At 33.7% G+C, this 9,655-nt stretch overlaps 1 protein-coding gene across 2 annotated transcripts in view; it reads right to left on the bottom strand.

The window, feature by feature from the left end:
• Positions 1 to 314: 314 nt before the first annotated feature.
• Positions 315 to 9,655, bottom strand: part of LOC110038893 (pentatricopeptide repeat-containing protein At2g17140) — a 17,707-nt gene continuing 8,366 nt past the window's right edge. The window contains exons 3-4 of one of the 2 annotated variants that reach the window (XM_020743824.1): positions 690 to 1,039; positions 315 to 538 (exon numbers count right to left, since the gene is read on the bottom strand). The gene's annotated coding sequence lies outside the window, so the exon portion shown is untranslated. Of the gene's footprint in view, positions 539 to 689; positions 1,473 to 9,655 lie in introns of both variants that reach the window. The other variant, XM_020743815.1, reaches the window with a different exon arrangement.

Genomic DNA, 9,655 nt, shown 5'->3' on the forward strand with positions numbered 1-9,655 from the left:
ACTGTGGTGGCAATTACAATTTTTTTTAAAAAAAAAATCAGGCTACAGCTTAAGCAACAACCACACCTAGAGAGGACTGATAAAAAAATGTCAATTTCAGTGACAACACACATTTTACATAAACAGACAAAACTGCAGTGCGGTGTCCTATCGCCACCACATGGCCACCCCAAAAGGACCCTAAACCTTGAAAATCTCTACTTCTGAACTACCAAATTTAGCTTTCCCATGCTCAGCCTTGCCCTTGAGAGGCAACTAAGAAAAAGCATATTATGATCAAAAACAAAATTTTAATCACATTGAGTTGAGTTGGTAGTAAGTGTATTTATAACTATACAATTGGGGCATATTACCAAATATAATAGAACCAAAACAATATGCCCGAATGTAACAAAGTGAAGAATTCCAATTAATAGAATTTGGGCACTCATCTTGCTCCAAAAAGAAAAATAAAAGAAGTGGCATTAAACTGATATGATGCCATTTTCACCAGACCTATTAAATATACTGATTTGAGCATAGAATATAGTGCATTTTCCTGCAAAAACATAAACAATTGAAGCATTTTGAACGGTTTTTTAAGTCTTATGACATGGGAAAAATTAATGCGAAATAATGCATGCAGTTGGTAGCACAACATAATATATAGAAAGCTAATGGAGCAAGCCTTAAATTTGCTTTTCATTTACCTCATACAAGAATCCACTCAGGGCATAGAATGGAGGATATTTGACCAAAGAACTGAGCTCCCATAGATGTTTCCTTTGGCCAGCTATCGTGACAATTTTATCTTCGGGTCGTGCTCACGAGCCAACCGACCATCATGACTGCAAGCCGAGCTCGAGTTCGCCGTTTGAGCTCGACTCAAATTAGTGCTTGCACTTTGACAAATGAACCGAGTTCAAGTTAGAAGAGACTAGAGCTCGGCTCTGCTTATTTATAACTTTAAATGAGGATGTCCTGTGAAATTTATAGAGAAGATGGAGCACTTGATGCATTGATAGAAGGTTAACTTGAGCTGTTGGTCGCTGCCCCGCCGCTAGTGGTATTTACAAGTACAAAAATAAAAACTTCGATGAAAATAAATTTTAGGAAAATTTAGATACTTAGAAAGCAATTCTTACTTAATTTTACATGTTGTACACCTAAACTTTCATATATACATGTATAGCACTTTGGTGCTTTGGAACCATACATGAAAAAATATATTTCATTTTTTAAAGGTGATAATAATGCTAATTTTGATGTGATAGTGAATATTTAAGTGCTGCCTGTGTAAATATGAATGTTTAGGTGTGGGATATGTAAATATATAAGAATTGTGTGCCATGTATGTAAATCCCCCATCTTTCATGCATATATTAACACCAGAAGAATTCCATCTTAGAGTTATGGGATTCCAGAAATGTTCCCATCTTTCATACAGAATGTAGCCAAGAACTTCGCTAGCCAATTCTGTCTTATAGATTGCACTGCAAGGGAAATAAAAAATATTATTAGCTATGAAACAGTGGCTAAAACATCGGTGCAATGAAAGCATTTAAAAATGCCTGCCTGCATTTAATTCTTCGATTTAAACCACATGATGTGCTAAATTAATGATTTGATAAAGAGAATTAAAGAAAAAAAATTTCTACGCAGATCATTAAAAAGAAAAATAGAAATAATAATAATTTTAGAAAGAAGGATGTCAACTAAACGAAGCAATGGCTATTATGCTTAGTTTTTAATATTGAAGATTTTACAGAATTCCTATTTGAAGTGATTTCTCGCATAAAGATTGATCAGTTGATATTGAAGAACTCAAAATTTAGGGTTGTTAAGTGCTCCTAAATTTGCGGGGGTAGAGTGACATATTGTTCTTTTAGTATTGCACGAAGCTCCAGCACACACATAAGTAGAAAGAAATTGACTAAGAAGAGAGTAGGTGTTTTTACGTGGAAACCCATCAATCGGAAAAATCACGAGGTTTGACCGAGTTGAAATGTTTTCATTATGTTGTTGTAAGTTACAAAACTTTGTTATCTCTTGAATAGTTGGAAGCAATATTATATAAGCAGGGAGTGTTTTTCACTAGGGAAGGGATAGAAAACACTGAGAAAGTGATGACAACCTAACTGCCACGAAAAAAAACCGACGGTAAAGGTCTTCTACTAGGAAAACCGATGCTAGTGTCTTTGGTAGTGAAAACCCAGCGACGGTGGTGGCACCGATAGCAGTGGCAGGGTAGTAATGGTGGCAACAACCGAGCAGTGATATTCCAATGTTGGTTCCCAGACACTAATGGTCCGGCGGTGGTGGAGCTTGGCAGCGGCAGTCAAACATAGAACTTGACAGTGATTCGGTGGTGGTGGAGCTTGACGAAGGTTGTCTGGCGGTGGTGGAGCTTGATGAAGGTTGTCCGGTGGCGGTGGAGCTCGACGACAATTTCCCAGCAGTGGTGGAGCTTAATGGCGGTGGACGGGCATTGGTGGTTCGATGGTGGTGGAGCTTGAAGGCAGTGGCCGACGGTGGTGGAGTTCGACGACAGTGGTTCGGCAATGGTGGGGCTCGACGACAGCGGTCGGGCACTGGTGGTCTGGCGAAGATGGAGCTCGAGAGACCTTAGGAGCTTGGATCTCCCTTCATCCTCTTTTCTAGGTCCAAATCCCAAATACCAGAGATGGTGTGGGTCCGTTTACAAATTTTGTGAGTAGTATCCTCTATAAATACAACATAAATCTGGAGCTCTCCATTTGACGGCCTAGATGAATCACCTTGATAGGATGGTGTTCTATGAGCAATTGAGTGACTTAATACTGTCAGAATAGAGTGAACTTGGACTCATTAGATTTGTCTCGATGAAATGTTCAATTTGAGTATAAACTTGTTATATTTAGAATCCATTTAACCATTCAATTGAGCATTCAAAGCCTCTAATTGTGATTAAAAAACTTCATTTGGGCTTGATCGGACTCGGGCCGTACCAATTTTTGTTTCATTGTGCCCGCCTTATCGAGGTGGTTAGTTTGACCATAAGCTTGCTAGAATCGAGGCATGAATGATCTTGAATTTGAATTTGGAACGTTTATTATTCAAAATGCTTTGAGATTCGTCCATGATTAAAATAATATTTTGAGAACGTATCAGTTGCCCCCAATTTTCAGAAGTCGCTGTCAAAGACATTGAATATATATCCCCAATTTTTGTAAATTGTGTTTGTAAAATATTAGTCTTGAAGGGATCATGAAAAAGAGTTGCTCCTTAGTTGTTAGCATTGCCATTTTTGCAGGGCTCCTTATCCAAAAAGTTCTCAATATTCATTTTAAAATATCAACTTTAAGTCGGAAATAATGCAGATGGCCAAAGAGGAAAAAAGATACTAAAAATTGGGTTGGACAAACTATCATCGCTAGTGATACAGAGAGTGGTGGCAGCCGAACGATGATGGTCCAGCGATAGTGCCGATAGTGGCTGAGAAGCGGCAGTTTGGCAGGAGTGGTAACCGAATTACTTAGGTCGGGCGAAGGTGACCAAACAATGGTTTAACGGTGGTGTCGGCCAGACAATGGACCAATGGTGGCAGTGGTTAGACGGAAATGGTCCCTATTGAGGATTACTATATTTTAGTTAAGATTTTCTCTAATGATTTTGAATGCCAACTCTTTCCTAGATCAAATACTTAATCATCTCCTAACTTAATTCAAAATATTGAAATTCAAAACATTTTACTAAAAATTGACTTATTTGAGTTGATTGATTATCAATTTTTATATATTTATTAAGTTATTTTTTCCATTAATCAATCTTAAATTCGGTGTTTAGGAGTTTTGGGGTACCTCTTTCCTAAGTATTTAGCAGAAATGCAATAATGCCAAGCTATTAACTCGAATTCAATGCTTTACCTTACTTTGTTCTCTCATCCTCTACTCCCCTTACCCATCGATATGGAGTTTGATAATTTTAGATAGGGTAGATTCAAAAGCAAGAAATGTGGAATAAAAATCATTTGAGATATCAAGAACATTGAAAAGTGAATCAATTATAGGATGGACACTATGCTTCTTGGAATGTAATAAAAGTTAAATAACAAGATGAAATCGTTAATATTATTACTCAAGCTATTGGAAAAAAATACATGCTAAATTCAGCCCATTTACTGAATCAAGACGAGAAAATAAAGATATCTGGTGGGAACATAATACGACAAATTCCCGATAAAAAATAGTTGTAAAATCAAAATTTTGCACTTATTTGGAAGCTTGCTAAATCAATATGGCAGCAGTGATGAAATATGCAATATGATAGTTGTAGAATTGATAATATATGGAATATTTGCTGTGAAAAGAATGCAAGCAACGATGAAATCTGCAATATACTCGCACCTTAGGATAATTTTGCTATTGCTTCATGTTGCCTGCTCATGCTTTCTTAAATAGCCAAAAAGCTTTAGAGTAAAAAATAAAGTGAGAATAAGTTGTTCTATGAAAGCAGGCCAGTTTTCTTAAGATGAAAGATACTTTCGATAGCATCCCAAAAAAAAGTACTTTCATGACTTTTAGCTTTCTTATTTAATAAATTATCTAATTATTTTAATTAATTATAGATTAATTGGGATAAGGATATTATATAATAGTTGCATGAAATTTAAAATAATATTCATTTTAATCATTCAAACAGCTCATATTAGTGTTATATCTATTTTAACTAAAAAACTGTTCTTACATCTCTGATAATAATCTTAGCATGAATTTAATCATTTGATTTCATTGACAAAAAAACAGAACACCATTCAGTATAGTACATCATTACAACACAACAATACAAAACGGAGAGTCTGTTCATGATCTTGCTTATTATGTGCTTAGTTGCAATAAATTTGATGAGTCAAGGTTTGTTGCATTAAGTAAGTGACTTAATGTTCTTATTTTGTTAGATATATATTATCTATTATTGTGCTAATCCAATTTACATTTTTGTACATTCTTTTTTACTTACTAATCATTAGCAGCAATAAATATAATTACATTAAAATGAAATATACCTTGGTGTATGTAATGTAGTGTTGAATGCTGATACATAAAGTAGCATTTGATGTATGAGAATTAAAACAACAGAAAAACATATGAAGATGAGGGATTTTCAATTAGTGTACAAGAAAAAGTGTATAAAGGATATATATATATGGGAAATTTACAATTCATTTAATATTGTAAGAAGTGATGCATATTTGTAATGAGTTTAATCGTGTAAGATCTACTAAAACCAAAAGAATGGGGAAATCAAGGGGATCATAAACCTCTATTATTAGAGCTAGCTGTTAAAAAAAGAAAGTTGAAGTAATAAACCACAAGAGAATATTAAAAATATTTAAAAATAACTTATCAAATTATCCAAAGTTTTCTTGGTCATTAACCAGTTTGGAACTCTTTATAATTCATTGTCATTTATCATAAGTTTAGTTATTATGCAGAATGGTCATTATTAAGATTCTTTGCGTTCAAAGGTTAATACGGCACTTCAGTGCTAGAATGTTTTTTCTACAAAATATTAAAGGAAAGTATTCGTCTATAAATTGTAATCGGTGTTGAGCTTATTGGTTTCTTAATCATAATGCTTTAAACAAGGAAAAATGAACTCTTTATCATACTATAAAGCCCATTAAACATTAATACAAGTGAAAACATTAGGTTCAGTCCTAAATCAATAGTTTAAAATATGTTTGTGCAAAAAGACAAATTGATTACCAATTAATCATAGAATTGACCTTTTGAGTTGAAAATAGATGTCACTATTAATGCAAAAGGCCAAACTCTGCTTTCCTTTCGGTCCTCACTTCCTAACAAATGATTTTTTAATCAATATTTTGATTACGATTAGATGATTTCAGTGATTTGTGACTCATGAGAATCTTCATAGCCTTCAACCATGATTGCCCTCATCATAAGGCAACTTTACATAGTTAAGTAGGCTTGTAGTGCATGACAATTGATTGTGTTAAAAGAGTTCTGTTAGATTGACGCAATAAGAAAGTAATGGAAAATCTTCCCATATAAAAAATTAAAAAATATAATAGTCTATCAAGCCCAACTTCAGCTTTCATATGGAACATGCTTCGTAAAATTGAATTCAATTACAATCTAGAAAGGTAAAGGTCCTTTTCTACTCAATGGGATAACAAAAAAGTTGACTATTTCATCAATTCTTTTAGCCATTCCTGAACAAAAGATTCCCTCCTTAGACCTCCCAAATAAACCTACAAAATTTTTTAGGGTGATTTGAGGTTCCATTTAATGATAAGCTTAGTTGAGTTATCTAGATGGGGAAATGACAGTAGTAAGAATCCAACATACAGATCATAAAAGGAGTTGTTTTTTATCATTTGATAGGATTCAAGTGAAGTTACAGTGATGTATTCAACATAGCTATCTCATCAGACCAAGAAATTTAAACCTTAGTCACATAATCATTTATCAATTTGGCCAGAAAAAGCCTATTATTTCATTGGTTCTCATTCCATTGTGAATTACAGGCTTCTCATCTTAGAGCTAATTTGCTATTCTGATGGTAGAATTAATAACGCAAACATAATATCAATAAAGCATGATGAATGGGAAAAGAAATGAGATTAATTAAAAGTATAGTAACCAAAAATAATAATAATAATAATAATGAACTTTAAGATAAATGAGGAGAAAAGAAGCAAACCATGCCCATATTGCTTTTCCTTGAATTTTGAATGGATCACAGTGATAATATAATCATAGGGTCCGAGGAGATAAGGAAGAAGGTATAAGCTGCCAAACCAAAAAGGAAGTAACTAATAATATTAGTATGATATTTTGGAATATATAGAATCTGGCTGTGTAACACAATTTTTTGGTGGATTGATCAGATTCAACTTATGACCATTTGTGAAAGGAGCTAAAGTAACATTCATTAATCTGTTAACAATTAAAAACATACCTTTTTTAAAAGCTTTATCAATGATATGACAAAAATAGACTTGCATGTAACATTTTTGGAGAACTGCAGATAAAAAAGATGTAGAGTTGTTGCGAATATGGAAACTGGTCCACTGTTCAAATTGACATTTTCTCATATTTGGTAGCAAATGAGATTTGATACTCAAAGTTAATTGTTAAATTTATTGCTCTTAATTTCTTCTATGATTTGCTGCAAAAGAGAAAAAGAAGTAATTAATGAAGCATTTCATTAATTCCTTAAGGGTCTAATGGCATGATGAAATTAATAAATAGGCATGCTAGCTCCCCTTGTAATCTCTCATGGGATTTGGTTTCCCTCCGACATTTCTTCTTCTTGATGGTGACTCTCTCGTCGAGAGAGAGAATGAGAGGGGAGAGAAGAGAGAGAGAATGAGAGAAATTGTTCTTTCTTGTAATCGTCGAGGTGATCGACAGATATCCAGATATAGTAGTCCTCACATGAAAAATAAAATAAAAAAAAGATTGAAAATGATCCTAAAAAAAACGAAAAAAAAAGTATATGTGAGGAGAAGCTTGCAGAGATGTCTAATAAAAATTGACTTCACTTGATCAGCTTAAGGAATGAGGCTTTGTCGATCATCGGTGCGGTTGGGTGCGGTATAATTTAGCGTAATATAATGTTTAGAAATTAGGTATTTTAATTTAAAGAAAATGGGGTCAAACTGATCCCATTGATTCCTACAATTTGGATAATCGAGTTAATCAGGAGTAATGTACCACCCTGAATGGTAATACACTGCTTGATAATGAGCTCAATTAAATAAACTATAGAAATAAATGACTTCCGTTTGATCTGCAAGTTTACATGATGACCGACAGATTCCCCTATTTGATATGGGAGTCAAATAGGGTTTATTTTAAGTCTAAGTTCTTTTAAGTTTCCTAAAAGAGCAAACCCCTATAGTTAATTGCATCTTGAGCAAACGAATCACTTAAGAAAACTCTCGATAAAAATCAGGAATCTTTTGTTTTCATGAGTTCAAAATGAAGGGTTTTCGATGAACATGATTGTGGAGTTTTCAATAGGGATTGGTTCAAAAGTGAAAGATTTTATTTTAAGAATCAAAGGAAGATAGTAGGGGAGATTAAGGATCCATAATAGGTTCTTGGTAATCCCCCAAATTGTCCTAATGTTTGGCTCAATTTAGGATGATATTAATTTAAGTTAACTCTTGCCGGTTTTATTAATTAGGACTTAGATTTGTGTAATGATGATTTACACAAAAAGCCTAGAAAGATAGGAGGTTTTACGTCGAGTGACTACCTCAGAATCCTAAAACAAGTTAGGACATACTGCATATCGGGACTATGCAGGAGCCTAAAAAAAGGGAGAGGTTCGTGTCATAAAAGACAACCTCGAAATCCTAAGGATTATTATTTAAACTAAAGAAAGAGTCTTGAACGAGCTGCCCACGAAGTCTGCTCCAAGTTCCATACTGAAATGTCTTCAGGTCTTCAAGTCTTCAGGTCCTCCAATCTTATTATTAAAAGTTTTATTTATTTCGATAATTTTATAGTGAATTAATTAAAGGGTAGTGGAGGTATTGTTCAAATCTAGGTCAATGTTAAGTTTACTTAACCTAAGTAATCACCTAATGTTATGATTTCTAGGTTCTCCCTAATCTAAACAACTTTTATTTCTTCATTATTTGTCCTTAGCACATGCATTCCATATTTGATAAAAGCAATAAAAGAACATGCATTGAGATACATAAAGCAATAAATATAACAAATAAGGAAACAATGTTTTATCAATTTTTTATTAAGTTTTAATGATTTAATTAGTGGTAACCCAGTCAAGATGTCTATGGCTCCATCGTCCCGGGTCGCCTGGTGCTCTAGCTTACTTAGTCCGAAAGGTGGTTGTCCACCAAGACCGGAAGATTCTTGTCAACATCCACAAAATGCATCGTCCAAGGAATCTTCGTAAACTAGAACAAAAAGGGGTTTAAGTTGCGTTATGTGATCTTTGTGATTAAGATTTGATTAATTTTTGAATTACTTCATCAATTTTAGGGTTGAAATATTTTAGGTTATTTACATCTTGTTGTCGGATTTTAAGTGTTTTATTTTAGTTATTTTGGTTCACTTGTTATTAATTATGTGAAGTTGACGACTTCGAAGCAGACTTAACCTCAAAGCCATGTTTTAAAGCCCTGTTGTATTTGTTTTCGTTTACGTTTAAGTTTTAATGTGTTTTATGTAAATTTTATCCCTCCCAATATATTTTATTTTATTTCTTAATTGATATTCAAGTTGAGGGGTTTAGGTTTAACTTAGGCTTAAGGTTTTACCTAAAAGGTTTTTCTATGTTCAACCTATGGGTTAGGTTCTAACCTTAGGTTTAGAGTAGCTTTAGCTTAAGGCTAAGCTATGATTAAGGTTTGTTTAGCCTTAAAGATCAGGGTTGGATTAGGGTTAACTAAATTAAGGTTTAGGTTAACTAATCTTATAGGTTTATGATTAACTAACCTAGGGTTTAGGTTAGCTAATTCTATTGGTTTAGGGTTAACTAACATAAGGTTTAGGCTTAGCTAATCCTATTGGTTTAGGGTTAACTAACATAAGGTTTAGGCTTAGCTAATCCTATTGGTTTAGGGTTAACTAACATAATATTTCGATTAACTAATCCTATTGGTTTAGGGTTAACTAACCTAAGGTTTATGTTA

The sequence above is a fragment of the Phalaenopsis equestris genome, unplaced genomic scaffold (genome assembly GCF_001263595.1).
Source record: "Phalaenopsis equestris unplaced genomic scaffold, ASM126359v1 Scaffold000002, whole genome shotgun sequence".
Classification (NCBI taxonomy): Eukaryota; Viridiplantae; Streptophyta; class Magnoliopsida; order Asparagales; family Orchidaceae; genus Phalaenopsis; species Phalaenopsis equestris.